Source organism: Coregonus lavaretus (genome assembly GCF_964263955.1).
Source record: "Coregonus lavaretus genome assembly, chromosome: 3".
Lineage (NCBI taxonomy): Eukaryota > Metazoa > Chordata > Actinopteri > Salmoniformes > Salmonidae > Coregonus > Coregonus lavaretus.
In genome coordinates, this window is record NC_139990.1 from 21,622,340 (window position 1) to 21,650,081 (window position 27,742).

The 27,742-nt window shown below is 41.8% G+C and overlaps 1 long non-coding RNA gene across 3 annotated transcripts; it reads right to left on the reverse strand.

Moving 5' to 3' along the window:
* Positions 1-1,029: 1,029 nt before the first annotated feature.
* LOC311114170 lies at positions 1,030-10,686 on the reverse strand. Of its 3 annotated transcripts, none has more exons than XR_014611077.1 (5): positions 10,522-10,686; positions 2,300-2,460; positions 2,080-2,214; positions 1,913-1,980; positions 1,030-1,658 (listed from the first exon to the last, which is right to left on the reverse strand). It is a non-coding gene; the product is annotated as an uncharacterized lncRNA (long non-coding RNA). The 3 variants fall into 3 exon arrangements; XR_014611078.1 differs by having other exon boundaries at positions 1,030-1,429; positions 2,080-2,166; positions 2,255-2,460; XR_014611079.1 differs by having other exon boundaries at positions 2,080-2,166; positions 2,255-2,460.
* Positions 10,687-27,742: the final 17,056 nt, after the last annotated feature.

The following is a 27,742-nucleotide window of genomic DNA, read 5'->3' on the forward strand; positions in this document are numbered from 1 at the left end:
AGCTAGCTACAATAGTCCGGCACAGTGGATGCGTCATAATACCCATAAAACCTAGTGGTAAAACTCGGTAATGGTTCCAATAGTTTTTTCCCCCATTAATTTTTGCGTCTGGAATTTTAGAACTACTTCATATAAGGTCTGTGTTTTGTGTAGGCTTACCCTGGCGTTACGTTTTGATAGCCATGTAATTCTCTCTCGGAGAAGTTGAGTTTTCTCAATATATTCGCCTCAACTTACAAAAAAAAAATGAAAAGCAAATTAGCAACAGAGAAGACCTCAGCAAGACTACAAATTCCTGCAGGAAGCTCTTGCACGTCATGTCTTGCCGACACTGTCAGCTACCGTTCACCAGCTCGATCAGAGACCTTTGTGCCCAGAGACCTTCTGTGCCCAATCCATGAACTTATGTCCTCTTTCTCTGTCTTAGCTAGCCACCGATTACACTTTAGCTAGTTACCAGAGCAGGAGATCAAAAAATAGTTTGGTTTTACTTAGCCTAGATAATTGTTTGTACAGTATGTTGACTTTGGTGTCTATTACAGAACTTATGGCATTTTTTAAGGATGAGCATAAGAGCATTTAAAAGGGGAGAAGATCACTATAAGTCTGGCCATGTGGAGAAGTGCAGCTATAGTGAGGGGCAACTTACCAGTTTGGTCAGGGCCAGCATGAGGGATAACATTTATCCTGTGTCGGTGAGTATAGCTATTAAGTTAAGTTTGAGCATCTTAACAATACAATGTGTTATATACAGCTGTCAACATTCTACAAGGAAAGAGACACTTAATCAATTATATAATCATTAACCAGATTACCCCAGATACAAGACTTCAATGAGTGATAACTCAGTTCTAGAATGTTGTCATTCAAAATGGACTTTGTTTAGACATCCAGCTTGTGTTGTAGGTTCACGACCAGAGACATCTTCAAAGGTACAGTATTTATTTATTCGGAGTGTTACATGCATTCACACAGTCTTGATATATAGGATCCTTCCACTATATGATATGTCAAGTGATACAATCCCAAGTTAGCAATTAAAAGTTCATGGAAAAACTGCACATGTCCTCATGTGAAAATTAAAGTTTATTAAATATTTTACGAAGTGGGGGCACAGATAACAAAGAGGAGGGCATCAAGGCATTCAAAATGGCTACAGGGATGGATGTGCAGGAGTCATGGCTTTTGGTCACGGGTTCTGGGATCCTGAGTGCCTCACCGGATGGTCTGGTGTGCACCACAGCAGTGGTGGAGGTCAAATGTCCAGCCTCCGTGAAGACAATTCTTACTGGAACCAGGTCCAAGGTCAACTCCACATCACTGGAAGGGACACCTGCTTCTTCGTTGTGTTGACCACCAAAGCCTCCATCATCATCTCCATCCAGCGTGACGACCTCTGGCAGACTCATATTACTCTTCCTGTCAGTACCTGTTTTCATGGAAGCCAATGGTCCAAAAATATTCCACATAGTTCATACACACACACTAAGCTCCCAGAATAGGTTATATTACAGACACGTTTTTCTCAAAGCAGCCAACTAAAGTATTGTAGTTAAATTTATCATGGGCACATTGGGGATTTATATCTGTGACGTTCAAATTATTTATTGCCACTTGCGTCTTATTTGCTGAAGGCCCCAGTCCATCCCTGCCTGTACCTGACATTTTTGAAAAACAAGTGAACAATGAATAAAGATTGTACAAAAACAATAGGCTCCTAGAATAGTTTATATTACATTCAGGTTTTGCTCAAAGCAGCCAACTAAAGTAATGTAGTTAATGCAAGTTCAATCACAAAGGCTGGTCTGAGCTCATCTCCTCAGTTTCATTCAGTAGTACAAAACAATTCACATTGCATTTTATCATCGACACAGTTAGAATTTATATCTGTGATGTTTAAATTATGTCTTACCCCCAAAGTGAGAGAGAGAGAGTACATCACTTCCAGCAGATCTCCTTGCTGAATTGTTCATGCACTGTCTAAAACATGTGGAAAAGGGGAGACAAAGTCAACATTTCGTTGCATCTACAAAGTCAATGTTTTACACAATATTGTATCATATTTGATGAGTTCCTGACCTGTCCGTCCACAGGCTCGATGAGCTGTAGTCTCCACAACTGGACGCTTGTGCTCAGATCACACTGGCACAGAATGTCCATGCACTCCTGTTGGTCAGTGGTGGGTATTTTTCAATGCTGTATAAACATCTTTATCTAGACAGAAAATGCATTGTTTATCATACCACAAACCCACCTTGGACAATGTGACAAGTGGTCCCTCAACACCTAATCCTCATGCCTCATTGTTTGTTCTTGATTCCCAATCAACAGTCTGGATCTTCCTCTTCTGCCATGGTGGATGAGCCACCTTTTCTGGTAAATACAGGGCCATTTCTCTTTCCCACCGGAAAATGGCAGCTGCAAACCCGGGTGTTGTCACTGGGTTTCCGATCCACCCATCTGAAAGACAAAAAAAAGTGACTTTTACTAGTTAGCTAATTTGATTACTAAAATGGTAAAATCTATATTACAATCCCAAAACCCACAGACTTGATTATAGTAATGGTAAAAGTCTGAAAGGGACTGACATGCAGGGATGTAACATAATAATTTTGGGCACTGGCCAGCAGACCACGATTTCTACTAGCCCGGGTAACATTCAGGTCCTAAATCTGTGGCATGCGATGTTTGTAAAGGAAAAATGTCACTACTGTGCCAGGCAAGTTTGGCACAATGTCTACTAGCCCAGTCTGAAAAGTACTAGCCTTGGGCTAGCTTACTTTCCATCGCTGCTGACATGTATAACTGACTTAAAGGTCATTTTATTAGTCATGTACAACAGATGCACTTGTGGAACAAAACCATTTGTTTTTTCTATGAAAAAACATTGAGCCCACAAGTCCTTTGTGAGCTAGTTAGCCAGCTAGTTAACGTTAGCTCATCGTTCGTGTACACACTTTTCCACGTGGTGACATGCTAGCTAATGTTACTATCGTATATGAAGATGATGGCTTTGTTAAATGTTTTTCATGAAGAAATGGAATGTTGTTTATTTTAGTATCAAGAGGGAATGTTTTAGTGTAATGTCACATACAACAGACAGGAAGAGTGTTGTAGACAGGGGAGACTGGTGATTGGCCAGAAGAGGGAGCCACCCATCTTTTTGCATTGTTTATAAATAGGGGTTAAACGAAGAAGAAAGTCAGAACGGCCATGACAATCTGAGACGCCGTTCTCCGGACACCGCGGGTCTGTAACTTATGCTGTAACCTTGTGATATTAATAAAAGCCTCTAAATCATTGTGCAGCATAAGCGGACTCTTTGTTGACAGCAATAATTGCCACCATTCACCCGATACGACAAATGGCGCCCAACGTGGGGCTGGTCTGCACCTCTCCTTTGGTTCATTCAGCCGCCAGGCTAACTCGCTTTGAAGCATGGCCAGACAAGGGTGAGTTTTTCTTACCGCTTCAGAGTTTGTTAGATTGGATACGACTTGTGTACACTGGAGAGATGTACCATACGACCTTGCATCGGGTGGCGTTGTTGCTGTCGACTAGGAGGCTGCCTAAAATATTATTCCATTGGAAACGGCAGGTAATTGGAAGTTTAGAGCATAAAACGGTAGGAATTAAGTATTGAAGGTGTACAATTAAAACAGATATGCGCATTCATTAGGGCACTGTACCGCTTAAAGACCCCCAGGGGGGGCCATTTTAGATAATGGGCCGGCAAATCCGTTTACACGATAGAATGTGTAGTCAGTGGGTTTTTAAGGAAAACTCGGATTAATGGGGTTTATCTGATTGTGATTATGGTTCGACTTTCGTCCGACGGGGGGTCTGATTGGGTTTGATTTCTCGGTGTAATGGTCATTAAGTCACGGTAGCAAAAATGGTAGGAGAAATATATGTTAAAAGGAATAAGGGCAGTGAAGGATATTTATTTGTGTGGTAGGCCGCAGTTAGCTAAAGGCTAAAGCTAATGTTAATGCTAAATGCTGGAGTGTGGGTCATGCTACATGGTACATAGCGGCTAATGCTAAATGCTAAGGCTAAATGCTAATTGTGTTGCGTGCTACATGCTAACGGATATCCTTAGAGACCCCATTGCGATGGATTAAAGTCTCTTAAACTTGTCTCTGTGTGTGTAAGTCAGGTTATATGTTTTGTGAGCTCTGTTATGTGTAATTGTGTGAGTATAAGGTATAAAATAGTGAAGCTGTAGCGTAATGCTATCGTTCTATGGTGTGGTAAGCATGGGGTTAAGTGGATGTGCGCATGCGCTTCATTTTACGGGGCTAAAACTACGACATGAGGTTATGTGCTAGGACTACAGAAGCGGCATTGTGGGTAAAGGTCATAGGTCCCATCTGGGGTTACCATGCAAGGGGAGAAATAGACAGACAGAGGAGAGATTTTAGCACGAATCTTCTAGTTGTTACATCGGCGGATGGTTAAAGATGAAACTGTTTTTGTGACCTATTGAATTGATAAATGAGAGAGAGGTATGTTGACGGATTATAATAAATTGAATTAAATAATTAAATGACGGATTAAAATAAAATAAAAATGGTTTTGAGCGATCTATTTAGTTCTGAGTTTAGTCTTAGAGTGAATAATGTAGAACAAATGAATATTGAATGGTTGGAAATAACTCAGTGATTGCATTAACTACTAAAATTTGTTTCTGTGTCTTTGTTCCCTTGTCATATGAGAGACAGGAGAGAGGGGAGAGAGGAGATACAGGAAGTGCTGACGTGACATCACGTGACGCGGCAGAGGCAGAGGATCAGATATCAGGCTAGTTCACAAAATATGTGATGGTATGACAATTTCACATAGGCTTGGCAAATACATTTGCTCTGTGCATCACTGGGGTTTGATTGGAATTGTGTTGGGAATCAAGGACTGACATTATTCTGTAAATTTAAGATAATTAGGGGTTATAGAGCAAGGGGTTACAGGCTTTGTTTTTGGGAATGCTTTGAAGTTGACTAACTTACATTTACTTGCATTTGATGGGTTGTGGTAAGATAGCCAACACTAATTGATAAATTGGTGACATAGGATATAGGAATAAAAATTGATTTTAATTATTCATGATTTTTTAATTGATTTATAAAAATAAATAAAAAAAGTTGTTTTGGAGTTGTTAGGTTTATATTAATAATTACAGGGGGGAAGCCATAGGCTATACAGTCTAAAATAAAATAATTCACGATAAAGGAATATAAAAGGGTTGATATAGGGGAAAAAATAGTAATCCTTTAACTAAAGTAGTGTTAGAAAGTAGTGTTAGAAAAACTAATGGCAGAAGTTAGTACACCTTTCTCACATACGGATTCAGCGAAAAGACACCCACCTTACGAGAAGGGAGTAGAGCTTAGGGATGTTTATCCTCAGCTTCCGGTGATCATCCAGGAGGGTGATTGTTGCATTAGAGATGAAGATGAATAATAGATAGAGGACAAGCAGAAACGACGATCACAGAAGAAAAGTAAGAAGATGATGGAAGATGATATTTTGAGGACAGAACTTAGAATATAAGCTTTTGAAGAATCCTGATATGTCAACAGCAAGAAAGAACAGGACGAAGAAACTCTGAGAAAACTCAATCATACAACTGGTGGAGAAGAGAAGCTTTGGTTATGAAGAATCAGAGTGAACCAAATCAACAATCACTGTGACAGCTTCAACTGAACAATATCAAATGCAATTGTACCAGCCAAGGGGGGTACCAAATGTTCCATATCCACAGCCAGTTTCTGGACAGACACAGAATTGGAGAGGAAGAGGACGAGAAGAAATAGAAGGAGGAGGAAGATTTCAGCTACACTTCCAGCAACTTTCAGAAGACTGTTATAATTGTGGACAGATTGGGTACTTTACCTGTGAATGCAACAAGTCAGGAGGAAACAGAGAACATTTTTAAGGAAGATACAGGGGCAGTTGAGATCACCTGTTCTCCAGGTGAACCCTAAAGATTCTAGAGTGCCTAGAAGATACGAGGGGGGTGTCAGCTGATAGCATCGATTAGAGAAGAAGAGAAAATAGCTAACAATTGAAGTAAAACCAGAGGACTATGAGAAATAATGGTGAATAGTGGAAAAACTTATGTGTTCAGCCTAAAGAGGTTAAACATCTCACTATGTAAAATTGACTAATTAGGATAGGGATTTGAGGTAGTAAACAACTAATTACTCTTAGGGAACCAATTGAGCTATGCTATAAAAATCCAAGAGAAATTAAAATAGACATACTAATATTAGGACATAAATCTGTTGCAGTGTTGGGAAGAGATACATGGTGTAAATTGAATTGTACAATAAGATGTACACTAGACGACTGTCTGGTAGAAGATTTAAAAAAAAGTAGGGTTTTTGGGAATCATTTGCTTAAAAAGATAATATCATAGGAAGGATGATAATCTGTTAGACTGCCTATTAGACAATCTGTCTGAAAAAAGTTAAAAGGGGTGACTGTTATTCTGGGTTACATTCTTACACCAAGAGATTTCAGGCTAGGCTAAAAGGTGTTTAGTCGTTTGCCAAGTCTGTGTAAAAAGTCAGAAACAGGTGGGGACTTTCCCAATCACATATTCTAAAAATGTGGTGGTAAAGGGAATTTGTGAATAAATCAGTGGAAAAGGTTTTTAAAGGTTAGGAGGAAAAGATTAGATTAAAATAAGTTAGGAGAACTAGGTTGAAGGAACTCTAAGACAGTAAGCTAAGTTTCAAAGTTAGTAGTAAGAGAGAGAGAACAGTGGGGAAGGACATTTTAAAGTTTAGTGGGAAGATATGGTAGGAGTTTAGATCTGTTAGGAGCAGATGCATTGAGAAAGTATGTGTTGCTGAATGATAAGAGAAGATTGAGGGTGATTGAGTATCTATAGTTACAGTTCCCAGCAGGGAGATCAAGGTAATTATAGGTGTATTTTTTTATAATCAAAAGTTTGAAAGTCAGGGATTAGAGATAGGACTGAGAGTTGGGAAAAAGTGACACTAGTGGTGATAGATGGAAGTACAAGCAAAGACAACTTTTCTTTGGAAAATGGATGAAGTAAATAAGGACATTAACACTTCAGTCTATTAAAACAACAGTGAGAAGCAATTTAACTCTTTCAACATTGATAGTTATTAAAGCCATAAATATATCGCATTTGATTATAAGGGAATCAATAGCTCCAGCACCAATTTTAGGGAAAAAATACTTATTAGGGTTAGGATGGGGACGTTCTTCCCACATGGAGAGATAATTATGGAGAAGAAGTATACTTATCTAGTGCAAGCATTAAAATTTGTTCCGGTTAAGAATGATTGGTTAAAAGGCTATGTAATTCATAAAGTAACGCTTATAATGGAAGAGTTGGGGTCTGTTGTAGCCTCCACAGTCATTGAGGGAGTTCAGGAAGAATAGAGACAATATAGATTCATCTGAAATAGTGAAGGAAACTATCATGGAAGTACAGGATGAGGTCTTTGATTTTAATGACAGACAAGGAGAGGTATCTGATCAGTACCGCTCGTTAGGGAAGAGAGAAACTAAATGCATGTAGTTTGATTCTTCTGTTGTGAAAATTAGAGATGGGAAGGTAGGAATCTTTGGTTCCAACAGCTCATTCTGTAAGATCAGTTAGGAATCTTGAGGGTCCATGTCTGTTGAGAATTCCAGCAACAAACATGTTAGAGACGGTCGCTCGACCTCTATCAAGTATGTGTCAATCTTATGCGTTGTCATGACTGTGGTATCAGCAACAATAATCAGTAACAGATAAAATAATGTCGTTGTCAAAACATTTGTTTAAGCCTAGGTTTAGGTGTTATTGGGTTAAGTGAATTAACTTGTGTGAATTTGTTAGATGGGAAGAAAACTCAGTTAACAGCGTAACTGGAGCATTTGAGGTGTAACCATTGAGGGCTAAAAGTTGTTTTTGTTCTAATAAAACATATGAGGTAAGGGGTATGTTTATGGGAATATCAGATTGTGATGTTATATGCATGACCTTAAGGGTAGTAATGAGAAATATGTTACTTTTTATGTACCAGTTAGTAAGAACAGCAGGACTTTGATGGTTAAAAGATTACCTTTTGCCTGACAATGTGACTATGGGGAATTTTAGAGATATTTGGAGGGTTTGTGGTGATAAAGCATATATATTCTTACCCTATGGATAGACAGGATGTTGTTACATGTCAACGTTGAAGCTTCCATATGAGGTTTCTACCATTATAAGAGGGGTAGCACCGGACACAGAAATCTGAAGCTATATTTGAAATTGGATGAAAAGAGACATGGCTACATGTCATAGTCTTCAAGCCTATCATTGAAGGATAAATCTAAGGGAGAAGGGGGGACTTTTTCCATGGTATGGTGTAACATAAGGTTAGTTATACTTTGAGTCCAGATAGTTCAGATATTATCACTAGGGTTATATATGCATTGAAGAATATAAGGGATGCGTTTGGGAGATCTGAGAAGACTTGGTTGCAAGATCAGGTAGGCCAGTAGGGGCAGTGATGGGTTACATTTAATGGCAGCTTTGATAACACTGTGTGTGATGTTTGTAATTTGTTACTGACCTTTGAGAAAGCTATGATATTGAGATAGGTTGGAGAGTGATGCCTGGAGACAACACTCAGATGCCGGTGTTGACTGTTCCTGATCTGGATGAAGATGGACCAGTGGAACTGAATGGATAAATATCATTTTTGATTATTTGATGATTTTTCAATTATTATTATTATTTTTCAATATTAGGGTGATGTTGGTATGATTTTATGAATCAAGGGGGGAAGAGGTTAATGTGATTCATACATCATTTATATATAATTTTTTATATTCTTAGTTGATATTGATGTTTAATTTGAAAGTGTTGTTTTGCAAAAGATACTGTTTGGTTTTTCCTTTTCTTTCAGAAGCATTTGGGGGAACATATGGAGATTGAAATACTCAAACAGGGACAATATGAAGGGACAATATGACTGGAGGAGATGAAACAAGGAGGGTGTGGCCGATTCCATCATCAACAGTCCATTGGAAGAGGAGACTACGGGGAGATGAAGTGTAGTGGACTACATTCCAGTGTCTGCAATGAAATATAGACATGTGTAATACATAATTGTGTCATATTCTTAGGTATTAATTTTTGTAGAAGGATATTTGATGTTATTGAATACATGTGAGGATCTTAGATGTTTTTGTTTATTTCGGTGATGTTTAGGGACAGGAAATTTAGGCAGGGAGAGGTTCACTGTAGGGTCCAATGGGTTGACCAGCCTTACAAGTGGATGTTTTTGGATAGGATTTTGTTTGCAGGGGCTTACATGTGTATTTAATTGCATCATAGTTTCAAATGCATTTACATTGTTTATGAGGTTATCTGGAGTACCGAGGTGGTTGCCTGGGGCAGAGGGACCGTGAGAGAATTTTACTGTCTTGATTGATGGATGGAAGGTTGCCGGACAGTTTTTCGCTCTTACACTCCATAGAGATTTGTTCATATTTCATAGTAATGTATTCACACTTCATAAACAGTTGTTCATATTTCATAGAAAGGTATTTACACTCTAGAGAAGAATGTTTTTGGTTTAATGTTAAAGATACTCAATAAGATAAATTGTTACTTGTCATAATCCTATTCTGTTTGTTTTCGAGACTTTTAGTTCGTCTCGAAGGTGGGAATATCGTATATGAAGATTATGGCTTTGTTAAATGTTTTTCATGAAGAAATGGAATGTTGTTTATTTTAGTATCAAGAGGGAATGTTTTAGTGTAATGTCACATACAACAGACAGGAAGAGTGTTGTAGACAGGGGAGACTGGTGATTGGCCAGAAGAGGGAGCCACCCATCTTTTTGCATTGTTTATAAATAGGGGTTAAACGAAGAAGAAAGTCAGAACGGCCATGACAATCTGAGACGCCGTTCTCCGGACACCGCGGGTCTGTAACTTATGCTGTAACCTTGTGATATTAATAAAAGCCTCTAAATCATTGTGCAGCATAAGCGGACTCTTTGTTGACAGCAATAATTGCCACCATTCACCCGATACGACATTACCCAACCAGGGCATGGATATTTAGTTAACGTTTAGCTAGATAGTTATGTTAGCTTATCGTTCGTGTAGTCAGACTTTTCCCCTGACCCCACGGGTGGTGACACTACCTGTCAGGAATGTCTGACTACACCACGGTGAGATACGGTGCAACATTAGCTAATGAAGCCAACTAGCCAACCAAGGTGCCTAACTAGCACCTTGGGCTTACGTTAGTTAGCATGTGAAAAAGTATTACTACACAAACTGTGAGCTAACGTTAACTAGCTGGCTAGCTCACAAGAGGTAACAACAGTCATTAAGCTAGCCAATGCTGGATTTCTTTTTACTTGTAAAGAAGGTAACGTATGTTGTACACGTAACTACAGTCAGTGGTTATGTAGATAATTTTCAAAAGCATCTAGCTAACCACAGATCTTTGAACTAACCATTATAGCTTGTTAGCAGCTAGCAAACAGGGCTTACCTTATCACACAGCTCCAGCGATGCCTCTCGCTTACAGAGGTCGGAAAATGATCAAATGCACGTGTTGAACAGGGTAGGGGTTACAATCCGGTACCTAGCACAGAACCATCCTTGTTTCTGATCGCTACAAAGGCCAGGGTAATTTAAAAAAATTATAGTAATTTAAAAAACCTAAGGTAGCTAACTAGATAATTGAAAAATGCTAAACAAGAAATCACACGAGAAATATACAAAATCAATTATTTACATGAGAAACTAAAATGGCTATAATATCTATTCGCTATGTTACTTGCAACTTGTCGATGAGAGTTTGCATGGAGAAACATGGAGGTTTTTCCCCACCCTGGGTCTTGAGTGATTACGTCAAAGCTTGCGACAGGATGTGTAGTTCTGTATGATAGCCACATTAGCGGATAATTAGCATTTCATTTTTGGGGGTAATTACAGGCAAATATATTGATAAAAGTTACCTTGTCCGAGAGAGATTTGCACGAATATCAAAACGGCACGCCAGGGTAAGCCTACAAGAAACACCAGTGTTGGGGAAAGGTATTTTTAAAAGTAACTCGTTTGGTTACAACTTTACTACCATTAAAAGTAACTTGTTACATTACACCGTTACTTACTGTGGAAAGTAACTTGCTAGTCCTTACATTACTTTTGCGTTACCAAAAACAGAAAACCCTCTTAAAATGCTTTGGGCGTGTTAGTCATTGCTATGCCCAGTAGAGGGTGCACACTACCTTAGAATGGCTTGCCTACTTAGTACTCGCCGGATATATAAGCACCTAAAGAGTTGGCAATGCGCCACACTGTAGGCAGCACTGATGTCATCGGACATCATGGGAGAGCTCAAGACCGAGATCTCTGTCAGATTTCCTAATAGTTTTTTTCAGTTCTTTTAGTAAATTGAAGTGTGTATTTTGCAAGAAACAATGTCTTCTTTTTTTTATTGCATTATTATTTGGCCTTTGTAGTTCAGAAGCCTATTGAAATGTAACTGTTCCACAAAGAATGCATGATGGAGGAGAAATGTATACACATTATGATAATAAAGAAAGATGTATAAATAATAGCCTATGTCCAAGTGTTCTAAAGAAATTCTACATTCAACTATCGAAATGTCTGATGAATGCAAAGTGTTGCATCAAAGGAACATTGTCCATGAATCAAAAACAACATTTAAGCAGCTTTATTAAACGAAATATACATATTAAAGTCACTAAATACAGGCTATTAAGTCAACAAGCTCAACATGAACATATATTTAACCTGTGCACTAAACTGCTGACCATGAATGCAAATTGTCAAAAAAATCCAAAACATAATGCATTGAAATAAATGGCATGCAATCAAAGGAATTACTTACAATCATCAAAGACGCATACATGTTCATTTAGTTCTTGGGGTGACAGGTTTAGTTGAACAGAAATCTAACTTTTGCTGTTTTGGAGTAGAAGCACCGTCATACTCTGGCATGGGTCTTTCTCCACCAGTCTGGTGTTACTGTGCTTGGCCTGAAAGTGCTTCTTGATATTTGAAGTTGGGTTCTTCACAGCTGACAGGCGCTTATTCCAGAGGCACAGTTTGCATGTTATTCTTGTTTCTCTCCTTTTCTTCTACCAATTAAAAATAATGTGAATACTTCCACCATGTGAAGGCTGTTTTCTCTGCTATCTTGCTAGCTAGCTTCCCACCACAACGTTCTTGAAGAAACAGGAAGAGTATAGTTCTAAAATCCTTACGGAAAAATGAATGGTGGAAAAACGATTGGAACCATTTCCGGGCTTTACCGTAAGTTTTATGGGTATTATGACTCATACTGTGGTACTCCATTCAGATGTGCCTTTTGTCAAGTAAATCAGGTGTTAAATGAGGTGAAAAGGAGACTGGAGTGCCACTTTAACTCAGTCTCCTGAAAGGTTTATGTGAAGAAATTATGACTGGACAAAGACCGCCTCCATCAGTCTGAAGATACATCATATTTCACTATTGCAGTCGTATTTTGTCTCTACAGCAAGAGGGCGCTAAACAATCAGGGTCTGCTTAGTTATTGTTCAACATACAGTGAGCTCTAAAAGTATTGAGATAGTGACAAAGGTCTTGTTGTTTTGGCTCGGTACTCCAGCACCTTGGATTTGAAATGATATAATGACTATGAGGTTAAAGTGTCAGCTATAATTTGAGGGTATTTTCATCCATATTGGGTGAAACGTTTACAAATTACAGCCCTTTTTGTACATAGTCCCCCCATTTTATGGGACCAAAAGTATTGGGCCAAATTCACGGTAACACTTCCTTTTAAGGGGTCCTTATTACAGTGTATCTACATGTGTAATTACACTAACAAGCATTGAAGCGACTCATAGTTACAATGTATCTGGTAGTAATTGTGGTCTGTAATTACATAAGTGTAGCAACAAATGCTTATTACCATGATTGTTACAAATGGGCAGGGTTCCACTAAATTCACCAACTTAGTGTTTTGCTTCTTCTCAGCTGCATCTGATTCATTAACAACTGTGACAAAGGTTTGGATATCTTGTCGATGCGCTGGGTGTCTGAGAGATTATAGCCTATGGTCAATAGGCTCTAATTACTTAACCATGAATGTGAACTGTTCAAAATATATCTCCAGTCAACATTGTTGCTAGCACTTGTCTAAAAAATAAAGCGTACCATATGGGTTAACTTGGTTGAGTTTACGAAAACAGATTTAATACGAGTGTCATCCCAGATGAGGAATACGACACTATTTCAAAGCACATGTAATGTTTGCCCAAGTACAATGTAATTACTAGTTGTTACACAGGATTTAGCTAGTAAAAATGAAGTGTATCTTGAGGGGTACTTACTTGTAACTAATATGTACTTATACAGTACATTACCCATCCTGACAACCTGGCCCTCATTTTGAAGCTTCTGGAAGTGCGATCCAAGTGGGAGAATAAACACACTAGTACACCATAGAGTACATGTAATATGTAATTACTATGTGAAGTACAATATAATTACTAGTTGTTACACTGGATGTGGCTAGTTGTAATGAAGTTTATCTTGAGGGGCACTTACTTGTAATGATAGTGTCCCGATAGCCAGTGGTGGAAAAAGTATCCAATTGTCACACTTCAATAAAAATAAAGATACCTTAATAGAAAATGACTGAAGTAAAAGTGAAAGTCACCCAGTAAAATACTCCTTGAGTAAAAGTTTAAAAGTAAAAGTATAAATTATTTCACAATCCTTACATTAAGCAAACTAGACGGCAAACTTTAAAAAAATTCAAAATATATTATGGATAGCCAGGGGCACACAGACATAATTTACAAACAAAGCATTCGTGTTTAGTTAGTCCGCCAGCTCAGAGGCAGTAGGAATGACCAGGGATGTTCTCTTGATAAGAGTGTGAATTTGACTATTTTCCTGTCCTGCTAAGCATTCGAAATGTAATGAGTACTGCTGGGTGTCAGGGAAAATGTATTGAGTAAAAAGTACATTATTTTTCTTTAGAACTGTAGTGGAGGAAAAGTAAAAGTAGTAAAGTACAGATACCCCCAAAACGACTTAAGTAGTACTTTGAAGTATGTTTACTTAAAGATGCACTCTCAAACGTTTGTATAATTTCAGCCAGTAGTTTTGAAAGTGGTGGGCATGAGTCAAAGGAGTTTAAATTGACAATGGGTCAAAAAAAATTGACTCATTAATAAACAGTTATGGTTACAATTCTGAGATAGTAATTTGTGCTTGCCAAATTGTAAGCTTGGTTGAATAATGGTTTATAAATGCACTTAAAATTGTCATGAGACAAACTCTTATTCCATCATATAACCTTGCAATGTTGAAGAACATTCTCACTTTTGGATGTGATGCATTGGTGCAATTATTTATCCCAGGATATAAGGCATGTCAAGTAATTAAAGCTTAATATCTCCCAATCTGCGCCACACGCTTAAAATAACGATGACCCCGAACTTGTCCCTTTGTAAAAGAACGGGGTCAAGAAGAAGGTCAATGTGCAAACTCCAGACATTATATATTGCCGCGAAATAAGAAAGGTTTTGTAGACCAGACAAAAATGTCAAGACAGGAGAGAGAAAGTACGTTTTTCATGCAATTTGTTTAGTGTTTTGGGGGGATACATGAATTCTGCTGGACAATTTAGCATAAGAAGTTAGCCATCTAGCTAGCATTTGCCAGCTGCCTAGCCAAGTGTTGTCTAGCGAACTATCTAACTGCAGAGCCGTAGCTAGCTATATAGAAAAAGTTAGCTGGCGTTTTTGTTAGCTAGCTAGCCAAGTTGGTAGGCCTACCTACACTGAACAAAAATATAAAAGCAACATATAAAGTGTGGGTCCCATGTTTTGTCAACGTCTGGATGAAGTGGTGAAACGGAATCAGGCGCAGGACACAGAACTGAGAAAATGAATGGATTTACTAAACAAAAGTTAACCATAACAAACCCTCCACGCAGGGAAGAACAACAGCTCACCAAATGACGTAAGACAACGGACAATCACGCACAAACTCAGGAGGGAAAACAGAGGTAATATAGGGACACAAATAAGCATAATGGGTAACAGGTGTGATTATTAATAAAGACAAGACTAGTGTAACACAGAAACATCGATCGGTGGCAGCTAGTACTCCAGTGACGACGATCGCTGAAGCCTGCCCGAGCAAGGAGGAGGGGCAGCCTCGGCTGTATTCGTCACAGTAACCCCCCCCCACCCCCCCCGTCATCCGACAGGGCGAGTCGGATGACGACGATGGAAATCCCTTAACAAGGAGGGGTCGAGGATGTCCCTCTTGGAACCCAGCTCCGTGCAACCTCCCAACCGACGCCTCGAATCCAGAATGGAACGGACCGAGTACACCGGTGCCCCCTCGATGTCCAATGGGGGCGGAGGAACCTCCCGCACCTCAGACTCCTGGAGCGGACCAGCTACCACCGGCCTGAGGAGAGACACATGGAACGAGGGGTTAATACGGTAATCAGGGGGGAGTTGTAACCTATACCAAACCTCATTCAACCTCCTCAGGAATTTAAAGGGCCCCACAAACCGCCGACCCAGCTTCCGGCAGGGCAGGCAAAGGGGCAGGTTTCAGATTGAGAGCCAGACCCGGTCCCCCGGTGCATACACCGGAGCCTCACTGCGGTGGCGGTCGGCACTCGCCTTCTGTCTCCTAATAGCCCTTTGCAGGCGTACATGAGCAGCGTTCCATGTCTCCTCCGAGCGCCGAAACCATTAATCCACCGCAGGTGCCTCAATTTGGCTCTGATGCCATGGTGACAGGACCGGCTGGTAACCTAGTACACACTGAAAGGGAGACAGGTCAGTGGAGGAGTGGCGGAGGGAATGTTGTGCCATCTCTGCCCAGGGGATGTAAACTGACCAATCCCCCTGCCGGACCTGGCAATATGACCTCAGAAACCTACCCACATCCTGGTTTACTCTCTCCACCTGCCCATTACTCTCGGGGTGAAACCCTGAGGTCAGGCTTACCGAGACCCCCAGATGGTCCATGAACGCCTTCCAGACCCTTGATGTAAACTGGGGACTCCGATCAGACACTATATCCTCAAGTACCCCGTAGTGCCGGAAGACGTGTGTAAACAGGGCCTCCGCGGTCTGTAGGGCAGTAGGGAGACTGGGTAAAGGAATGAGATGACAGGACTTAGAAAACCGATCCACAATGACCTGGATCGTGGTGTTACCTTGTGACGGAGGAAGATCCGTAACAAAGTCCACCGATAGGTGTGACCACGGCCATTGCGGAACGGAGAGAGGTTGTAATCTGGGCAGGTGTCTAGGTGCCTTGCACTGGGCGCACACCGAACAGAAAGAAACATAAACCCTCACGTCCTGAGCTACGGTAGGCCACCACTACTTCCCACTAAGACAGCGCACTGTCCGACCGATGCCAGGATGGCCAGAAGAGGGTGACGTGTGAGCCCAATAGATCAAACGATCGCAAACCTCAGACGGACGGTACACACGACCCACTGGACACTGGGGGGGAGTGGACTCCATGCGTAACGTCCGCTCGATGTCCGCGTCAACCTCCCATACCACCGGTGCCACCAGACAAGAAGCCGGAAGTATGGGAGTGGGCTCCCTGGTCCGCTCCTCTGAGTCATACAGCCGGGACAGAGCGTCTGCCTTAGCATTCTGGGAACCTGGTCTGTACGATAGGGTGAACACAAAACACGTGAAAAACATGGCCCACCTTGCCTGACGAGGGTTCAGTCTCCTCCCTGCCCATATGTACTCCAGATTGCAGTGGTCAGTCAAAATGAGAAAAGGGTGTTTTGCCCCCTCAAGCCAATGTCTCCACACCTTAAGAGCTTTCACAACAGCTAACAGCTCCCGGTCCTCCACATCATAGTTTTGCTCCGCCGGGCTGAGCTTCTTCGAAAAGAAAGCACAGGGGCGGAGTTTGGGAGGCGTACCCGAGCACTGAGACAGTACAGCTCCTATCCCAGCCTAGGACGCGTCCACCTCGACTGTGAATTGCAAGGAAGGATCCGGATGAGCCAGCACGGGAGCCGAAGTGAACAGCGCCTTCAGCTGACCAAAAGCCCTGTCCGCCTCAGCTGACCACTGCAGGCGCACCAGTCCGCCCTTCAGCAAAGAGGTTATGGGAGCTGCTACCTGACCAAAGCCCCGGATAAATCTCTGGTAGTAGTTGGCAAACCCCAAAAATCGCTGAACCTCCTTTACCGTGGTAGGAGTCGGCCAATTACGCAGGGCTGAATGCGGTCACACTCCATCTTGACCCCTGACTCTGACAGGCGGTATCGTAAGAAAGAGACGGATTGTTTGAAGAACAGAAAATGTCTCAGCCTTAACGTACAGGTCATGCTCCAACAGTCTATCAAGCACCTTGCGCACCAGGGACACATGATTGTTGCGTGTAGCGGAATAGATGAGAATATCATCTATATACACCACTACACCCTGTCCGTGCAGATCCCTGAAAATCTCATTGACAAAGGATTGAAAGACAGAGGGAGCATTCATCAACCCGTACGGCATGACGAGGTACTCACAGTGACCAGAGGTGGTACTAAATGCCGTCTTCCACTCGTCCCCTTCCCGGATACGAACCAGATTGTACGTGCTCCTGAGGTCCAATTTTGTGAAGAAGCGCGCCCCGTGCATTGACTCCGTCATACTTGCTATGAAAGGTAGAGGATAGCTGTATTTTACGGTTATCTGATTTAGACCTCGATAGCCAATGCACGGGCGTAAACCTCCATCCTTCTTCTTCACAAAATAGAAACTCGAGGAGGCAGGGGAAGTGGAGGGCCGAATGTATCCCTGTCCCAGAGATTCGGTGACATATGTCTCCATAGCCACCGTCTCCTCCTGTGACAGAGGATACACGTGACTTCTGAGAAGTGCAGCGCCCTCCCGGAGATCTATCGCACAATCCCTTCGTCTATGGGGTGGTAATTGAGTCGCCTTCTTTTTACTGAAGGCGAGAGCCAAATCGGCATATTCTGAGGGAATGTGCATTGTAGAGACATGGTTTGGACTCTCCACCGTAGTTGCCCCTACGGAAACACCTACACACCTTCCCGAGCACTGAGTTGACCATCCCTTAAGAGCCCTCTGTTGCCACGATATCCTGGGGTCATGGTTGGCTAGCCAGGGAAGCACCACGGGAAACACAGGAGAATCGATAAGGAAGAGACTAATTCTCTCCTCATGACCCCCCTGCGTCTCCATCCGGAGTGGAACTGTGACCTCCCTAACCATACCCGACCCTAAAGGGCGACTATCTAGGGCACGTATGGGGAAGGGCACATCTACAGGCAATATAGGAATCCCTAATTTATGCGCAACCAGCCTATCCATATAATTCCCAGCTGCACCGGAATCTACGAGCGCCTTATGCTGGGAATCTGGGGAAAACCCAGGGAAATTTACATTGACCGTCATGTGAGCAACAGGGAGCTCTGGGTGAGGTGAAGCCTACTCACCTGGGATGGTCCACCAGGGCCCTGCCTGCTGCCTCGATTCCATGAGGGTCCTCTCCTGCACCGGCCCGCCATGTGTCCTCTGCGGCCACAGTTGGTGCAGGAGACCACCCCCTTGCCGGGTCTCTCCACATCAGCACCTCCAAGCTCCATAGGAGTGGAGTCGGAAGTGCTGGGGGATGGACTGGACGGACCCTGATCCGGACGTCCGCGGGTGGCCAACAGGTTATCCAGCTGGATCGATAAATCTACCAGCTGGTCCAGGTTTAGATTTGTGTCCCTGCAGGCCAGCTCAATACGAACGTCCTCCCGTAGACTGCATCGGTAGTGGTCAATCAGGGCCCTCTCATTCCATCCCGCGCTGGCTGCCAGTGTCCTGAAATCCAGGGCGAAGTCCTGTGCGCTCCTCCTCCCCTGTCTGAGGTGAAACAGACGCTCCCCCGCCGCTCTCCCCTCCGGCGGATGATCGAATAAAGCCCGGAAATGGCGGGTGAAATCCTTGTAACGTACGGACTCAGCGTCTATTCCACCCCACTCCGCGTTGGCCCATTCCAGCGCTCTGCCCGACAGACAAGAGATGAGGGCAGACACGCTCTCGTATCCCGAGGGAGCCGGGTGGATGGTTGCCAGGTAGAGCTCCACCTGGAGCAGGAAACCCTTACACCCGGCAGCTGTCCCATCATATTCCCTCGGGAGCGAGAGCCGAATTCCACTGGATCCAGGGTTTGATGGTCTTGATGGGGGAGAAATCGGAGGAGGAGGAAGTGTAGGAAACCCACTTCTCTCCCATCGATCCATGGTGTTCACCACTCGATCCATAGCCGACCCTAAAGCCTGCAGCATGGTCGAGTGCTGCTGGATGCGTTCCTCCACAGAGGCGCTGGGATCGGACATGCCTGCTGACTCCATAGGTGGTGCGTGATTCTGTCAACGTCTGGGTGAAGTGGTGAAACGGAATCAGGCGCAGGACACAGAACTGAGAAAATTAATGGATTTACTAAACAAAAGTAAACCAAAACAAACCCTCCACGCAGGGAAGAGCAGAACAACAGCTCACCAAACGGGACACTAATAAGCATAATGGGTAACAGGTGTGATTAATAAAGACAAGACTAGTGTAACACAGAAACATCGATCGGTGGCAGCTAGTACTCCGGTGACGACGAATGCCGAAGCCTGCCCGAGCAAGGAGGAGGGGCAGACTCGGCTGTTTTCGTAACATGTTTCATGAGCTGAAATAAAAGATCCCAGAAATGTTCCATAAGCAAAAAAAGCGTATTTCTCTCAAATGTTGTGCACAAATTTGATTACATCCCTGTTAGTGAGTATTTCTCCTTTGCCTAGATAATCCATCCACCTGACATATGTGGCATATCAAGAAGCTGATTAAACAGCATGACCATTACACAGGTGCACCTTGTGCTCTGGACAGTAAAATAAGCCACTCTAAAATGTGCAGTTTTGTCACACAACACAATGCCACAGATGTCTCAAGTTTGAGGGAGCATGCAATTGGCCTGCTGACTGCAGGAATGTCCGCCAGAGAATTTAATGCAAATTTCTCTACCATAAGCCGCCTCCAACGTCCAACCGGGCTCACAACTGTAGACCACGTGTAACCACGCCAGCCCAGGACCTCCACATCCGGCTTCTTCACATGCTGGGGTTGTCGAAGACCAGCCATCCGGACAGCTGATGAAACTGTGGGTTTGCACAACCGATGAATTTCTGCTCAAACTGTCAGAAACCATCTCAGGGAATCTCATCTGCGTGCTCGTCGTCCTCACCGGGGTCTTGACCTGACTGCAGTTCGGCAACCGACTTCAGTGGGCAAATGCTCACCTTCGATGGCCACTGGCACGCTGGAGAAGTGTGCGCTGTATTGCATTGTGTGGGTGAGTGGTTTATCGATGTCAACGTTGTGAACAGAGTGCCCCATGGTGGCAGTGGGTTTATGGTTTGGGAAGGCATAAGATACGGAAAACGAACACAATTGCATTTTATCGATGGAAATGGTAATGCACAGAGATACCGTGACGAGATCCCTCTGAGGCCCATTGTCGTGCCATTTATCCGCCACCATCACCTCAAGTTTCAGCATGATAATACACAACCCCATGTCGCAAGGATCTGTACACAATTGCTGGAATCTGAAAATGTCCCAGTTCTTCCATGGCCTGCATACTCACCAGACATGTCACACATTGAGCATGTTTGGGATGCCAATATACAGCAACTTCGCACAGCCATTGAAGAGGAGTGGGACAACGTTCCACGATCAACAGCCTGATCAACTCTATGCGAAGGAGATGTGTCACGCTGCAAGAGGAAAATGGTTGTCACACCAGATACTGACTGGTTTTCTGATCCACGTCCCTACCTTTTTTTAAAAGGTATCTGTGACCAACAGATGCATATCTGGTCAGGTTGTCAGGATGGGTAATGTACTGTATAAGTACACATTAATTACAAGTAAGTACTCCTCAAGATACACTTCATTTTACCTAGCTAAATCCTGTGTAACAACTAGTAATTACATTGTACTTAGGCAAACATTACATGTGCTTTGAAATAGTGTCTTATTCCTCATCTGGGATGACACTCGTATTAGATCAGTTTTTGTAAACTCAACCAAGTTAACCCAGATGGTACACTTTATTTTGGGAGCAAGTGCTAGCAACAATGTATACTGGAGATATATTTTGAACAGTTCACATTCATGGATAAGTAATTAGACCCTATTGAGCATAGACTATAATCTCTCAGACACCCACTGCATCCACAAGGGATCCCAACCTTTGTCACAGTTGTTAATTAATCGGATGCAGCTGAGAATAATCGAAACAATAAATTGTTTAATTTAGTAGAAACCTACACATTTGTAACAAACATGGTAAGAAGCATTCGTTGTTACACTTCTGTAATTACAGACCGCAGTTACAACAAGTTACATGTTGTTATTACACTGTAACTATGATTTTTTTTACAGTCAACTACACTACTGGTTACAGGGTAATTACACTGTAATGATGACCCCTTAAAAGGAAGTGTTTCCAAATTCACTTATATGTTTATTAAAGAAGTAAAAGGTTTAGTATTTGGTCCCATGCAATAATTACATCAAGCTTGTGACTCTACAAATTTGTTGGATGCATTTTCTGTTTGTTTTGGTTGTGTTTCAGATTATTTTGTGCCCAATAGAAATTAATGGTAAATAATGTATTGTTTAATTGTTGTCACTTTTATTGGAAATAAGAATATAATATGTTTCTAAACACATCTACATTCATGTGGATGCTACCATGATTACAGTTAATCCTGAACGACTTGTGAATAATGATGAGTGAGAAAGTTAGACGCACAAATATCATACCCACAAGACATGCTAACCTCCCCTGTTATTGTAATGGTGAGAGGTTAGCATTTTTTGGGGGGTATGATATTTGTTAAATGGACAATCCGGGATTGGCACATCTTTTGTTTTAGTTTTAATGAATGAAATATAGCCATTGATTCTTAAAGAATATAACTAATACATGCCTCATGAGATTAGTTCAACTGTCATACTCTAGCTTAGTTCAACTATCACTTTTATTGTAAATAAGAATAGAATGTTTCTGAACATTTCTACATTAATGTGGATGTTACCACGATTACGGATAATCCTGAATGAATCGTGAATAATGATAAGTGAGAAAGTTACAGACGCACAAATATCATACCCCCAAGACATGCTAACCTCTCACCGTTACAATAACAGGGGAGGTTAGCATTTTTTGGGGGGGGTTAGAAAAATATTATATTCTTATTTACAATAAAAGTGACTCCAAAATGACACAATACATTATTTACCATTTATTTCTATCGGGCACAAAATAATCTGAAATAAAACCAAAAGAAACAGCAAATGCATCCAAAAAATGTGTAGAGTCACAAGCTTGATGTAGTCATTTAGTGTTATGAATATGGGACCAAATACTTAACTTTTTACTACTTTAACACACATATAAGTGAATTTGTCCCAATACTTTTGGTTCCCTAAAATGGGGGGGACGTGTACAACAAGTGCTGTAATTTCTAATCGGTTCACCCGATATCGATAAAAATACCCTCAAATTAAAGCTGACAATATGCACTAACCTCAGTCATTGTATCATTTCAAATCCAAAGTGCTGAAGTACAGAGCCAAAACAACAAAATTGTCACTGTCCCAATACTTTTGGAGCTCAACGTATAGGCCCGTTCCAAATACTTTGAAAATGCATTCTTACATGTCTGAATTGATGAAAGCTAGCATTAAATGTTTTCAAAGCGCCATCATGTACCATTATGTAGAGTGTAGCGCTTGCAATGCCAGGGTCGTGGGTTTGGTTCCCGCTGGGATAAGCCACACAAAAATGTATGCACGCTCCACTGTATGTTGCTTTCGATGAAAGCATCTACTGAATTCTAATATAAACTAAGCACTAATACCATCTTCCATGTCATACCATGGCATTCAAACATAAAACAAGGAGGATGTTCTTTGTTATGGATGTAGAGGCATGCTCAATATAACAGATTCTAAAAGAAACTCGAACACCTTTCAAAGTCATAGGAGACGTCAGGAAGACGTCAGGGAGTGATACAACTCCTGAAAAAACATTCCATCTTATGATATGTCATCTAATGACATACCAAACCAGTGTTTAATCAACCATGATTGTTTAAGGTGTGGTTAGTCACAGATCAGTGTTGTTATTGGTGGAGGGCAACGCCTAAGACAACAATAAATCATTAAAAACAAACATCCAAATTGTGTTGTGAAAGAGTAAGTTGTACAATTCACATCTGATAAATTTAAGTTGTTACGATTGGGTCAATGCAAATCGTTAGTTGGGATATGTGCCAAAAAATCACTGGTAAAAACACTGACACGCGAGGCAACTTGCCAACACGCTCTGACTGGGGATTTTGCTCTCTGTAAGATGATACCTTTTCTCTAAACTGAATACATTTCTACCAGTACATGTGTTAGTTTAGTTTACTATGGCAAGTAGCCATTGTATAATCAGGATGGAGTTCTATGGAAATAATCCACTTCACAGAGGTGCAACAGCATGCATCAGGCCAATTTTTATGGTACAATAGTATAAATAAAGGTTATAAATGCGCCTGACTGGTTAGGTTTTAGGAAATATCCTGTATATCCTGTATATATCCTATTTGGTATTTGATTCTGACTCCAATTCTGGATGTGCTAAAGTTGTAAAACCTATTAAGGGCTTTTCACATTGCTGAGCTGAACAGAGCCGCACTCACTGTCTCAGTGAATAGGTTGGTGGACCATATGAGTCTTAAAGCTGGTCACACCCAAAAAAGAAAATCACACCTTTGAAGATTAACAGACTTTGAAACCTGTGATGTGTTTACACCTAGCAAGTATAACTGAAATGCACATACATACAGTACATTCATGGCAGTCAGTCCTTATTATTCAAGAAGGCGTGAGATAGTAACAATTGGACATGTTGAGTCAGACATCACGCTCAGGAATGTATATGTTCACAAGTGATAAACACATGTTGCTGGTTAGAAAGAAGCTCCTCGCCCAAATTGCGTAAGTAAATAGTTTGGGTTACACTTTGTGAATGTTAAAAGTATCATCATGCATAACAACCTTCATATTTTAACATCATTCATAAGGAACCTTCAAAATAAGTTATTTTTTCATTACAGTAAGTTATTAACTTATTGTTAAGTGAAGTTATTTTAGTAGAAAAAATCTGGTCTGAGTGAACAGTATTGTTGCTGGTGTTACTGACTGGAGTATTATTGTGCACAACAAGGCTGTATTAGGCTCTCCTGAGCTAAAGCCAAGGCAGACGCTTCTGGCTCGATGGGGTTTAGGCCGGTATCTGTAAAGCAATTCCTGACCACCGCTGATGTAAAAAGGGCTTTATAAAAATAAATGTGATTGATTGATTTGATTGGAGCTAATACATGTCTTCAGCTATCAGGCAAGGTTACTCAACACTTTACAAGACTATCAATTGCTCTGACCTGGGATCAAATAGTATTGAGCTTGTCTGGAGTGAGTGCCAGAAAGATGGGGTTTGCTCTTTTAGGACTGCTACAATGGTTCCATTGTGTCAGGCAAGCTCAATCATTGACCACAGCTAGTTAGAGTATTTGAAATATACTATTTACAGCCAGGTCTGGTTCCAACCCTTCTGCTCTTGTGGCCCTGAGCAAGGCACATAAACCCCTAAACCGCTACCCGGGTACTGCTTTGTAGGCTTACCTGGTGCTCCCAGACTGTTGTGTGAATAGTACACTGCTCAAAAAAATAAAGGGAACACTAAAATAACACATCCTAGATCTGAATGAATGAAATAATCTTATTAAATACTTTTTTTCTTTACATAGTTGAATGTGCTGACAACAAAATCACACAAAAATTATCAATGGAAATCAAATTTATCAACCCATGGAGGTCTGGATTTGGAGTCACCCTCAAAATTAAAGTGGAAAACCACACTACAGGCTGATCCAACTTTGATGTAATGTCCTTAAAACAAGTCAAAATGAGGCTCAGTAGTGTGTGTGGCCTCCACGTGCCTGTATGACCTCCCTACAACGCCTGGGCATGCTCCTGATGAGGTGGCGGATGGTCTCCTGAGGGATCTCCTCCCAGACCTGGACTAAAGCATCCGCCAACTCCTGGACAGTCTGTGGTGCAACGTGGCATTGGTGGATGGAGCGAGACATGATGTCCCAGATGTGCTCAATTGGATTCAGGTCTGGGGAACGGGCGGGCCAGTCCATAGCATCAATGCCTTCCTCTTGCAGGAACTGCTGACACACTCCAGCCACATGAGGTCTAGCATTGTCTTGCATTAGGAGGAACCCAGGGCCAACCGCACCAGCATATGGTCTCACAAGGGGTCTGAGGATCTCATCTCGGTACCTAATGGCAGTCAGGCTACCTCTGGCGAGCACATGGAGGGCTGTGCGGCCCCCAAAAGAAATGCCACCCCACACCATGACTGACCCACCGCCAGACCGGTCATGCTGGAGGATGTTGCAGGCAGCAGAACGTTCTCCACGGCGTCTCCAGACTCTGTCACGTCTGTCACGTGCTCAGTGTGAACCTGCTTTCATCTGTGAAGAGCACAGGGCGCCAGTGGCGAATTTGCCAATCTTGGTGTTCTCTGGCAAATGCCAAACGTCCTGCACGGTGTTGGGCTGCAAGCACAACCCCCACCTGTGGACGTCGGGCCCTCATACCACCCTCATGGAGTCTGTTTCTGACCGTTTTAGCAGACACATGCACATTTGTGGCCTGCTGGAGGTCATTTTGCAGGGCTCTGGCAGTCTCCTCCTGCTCCTCCTTGCACAAAGGCGGAGGTAGCAGTCCTGCTGCTGGGTTGTTGCCCTCCTACAGCCTCCTCCTTGTCTCCTGATGTACTGGCCTGTCTCCTGGTAGCGCCTCCATTCTCTGGACACTACGCTGACAAACACAGCAAACCTTCTTGCCACAGCTCGCATTGATGTGCCATCCTGGATGAGCTGCACTACCTGAGCCACTTGTGTGGGTTGTAGACTCCGTCTCATGCTACCACTAGAGTGAAAGCACCGCCAGCTTTCAAAAGTGACCAAAACATCAGCCAGGAAGCATAGCAACTGAGAAGTGGTCTGTGGTCACCACCTGTAAAACCAGTCCTTTATTGGGGGTGTCTTGCTAATTGCCTATAATTTCCACCTGTTGTCTATTCCATTTGCACAACAGCATGTGAAATGTATTGTTAATCAGTGTTGCTTCCTAAGTGGACAGTTTGATTTCACAGAAGTGTGATTGACTTGGAGTTACATTGTGTTGTTTAAGTGTTCCCTTTATTTTTTTTAGCAGTGTATGTCAGAAGGTTGGGTACTGTACAAATTTTCATTGTACTGATATATAAAGAGCTTTTCAAGGGGTCTTATATTTAGCAAATTCCTCATGAATGATTTTGAATAAAAGTGTTCTAATAGTTGTTATGAATGATACTGGAACTCTCATAAAGTTGTTATGTATACCCCCATTTGTTTCAGATAAACTAATGCAACATTGGCATGCATAAGATTCCCCTTGGTCGAGAGTCCTGAAGAAAAAGAGGAACTCCCTGAGGAAGACAGGAAAACAGAGCATCAAGGTTTAACCCTAAATAAAGTGATGCTGACGGTCAGCTGAAGAGGGAAAACCTGCATACTTCAGATGCACATTAGTGTTGCCATGAACCTTGAAGAGGTTAAATATGCACCCAGAAATAGGTCAATACTATTATTCAGCCACAAGATACAGATTTATATTAATTTCTCCAAATATATTAACTGTGAAGTCCCGAAAATTAAGGGTAGTTCACACACATTCCTTTTTCAGAAATTCCTTTTTTGTTATTTTAATGCATTTCTTTCTTGCTTTTCAGCACGCACACACAAATGTTTAGGTGTCAACATTCTTTAGTGTAAGTAATCATTGTTAAATTATTTGAGCATCTGGAAAAAGTGCTATACAAATATATTATTTTTATTAATACAATTAATGAAGTCCAACTCCCAATAAAACTAGGAATCAGGAAATCCAAGATGATCTCCTTCATTGTTGTGCTCACCATGTTGGGTCATTGTGACCCTCAATCATAGTTACCAGCTGATTACAACATATCTTGACATCTCTTTTGTTAGAGATTCATAAACTGAATCTACCTTTAAAAGAAACAGCTATGTTATGTAAAAAGTTATGGGAAGTAGCACGTGTGTGAGTGTAGGACTGTTAAATAGAAAAAGGCTGAGTGTTTACTTTAGGCCACGACTAAATAAAATGAATGGCTCAAAAGTTAAGTCAATTAAGTGCAATGAAGCTAGTTTCTGGCTATAGAAAATCTTAAAGAAATTGTAATTTTCAAGACAATAAGGTCAGTACAAAACTGCTATTATATTCTCAAAGAGATTCACCTGCCCATCTTTGCACCTCCCTTTTTTCAGATTATCTTTTGTCCCTCCCAACATTTTTTGACAGAACAACTAACCAGTTTTCCATTCAACGTCAGTATCTGTGGAAAAAACTAAAACAATATTAACCTAAATACCTCTCACGTGCATTCCTCTGCCCATCCATTGTCCCTCCCTTTTTTCATCACCTTTAACGTATTATCTTTAGTGCCTCCCAAAATATTACGTCACTTGAAAGACAAACAATGTGTGGCATCAAACCAG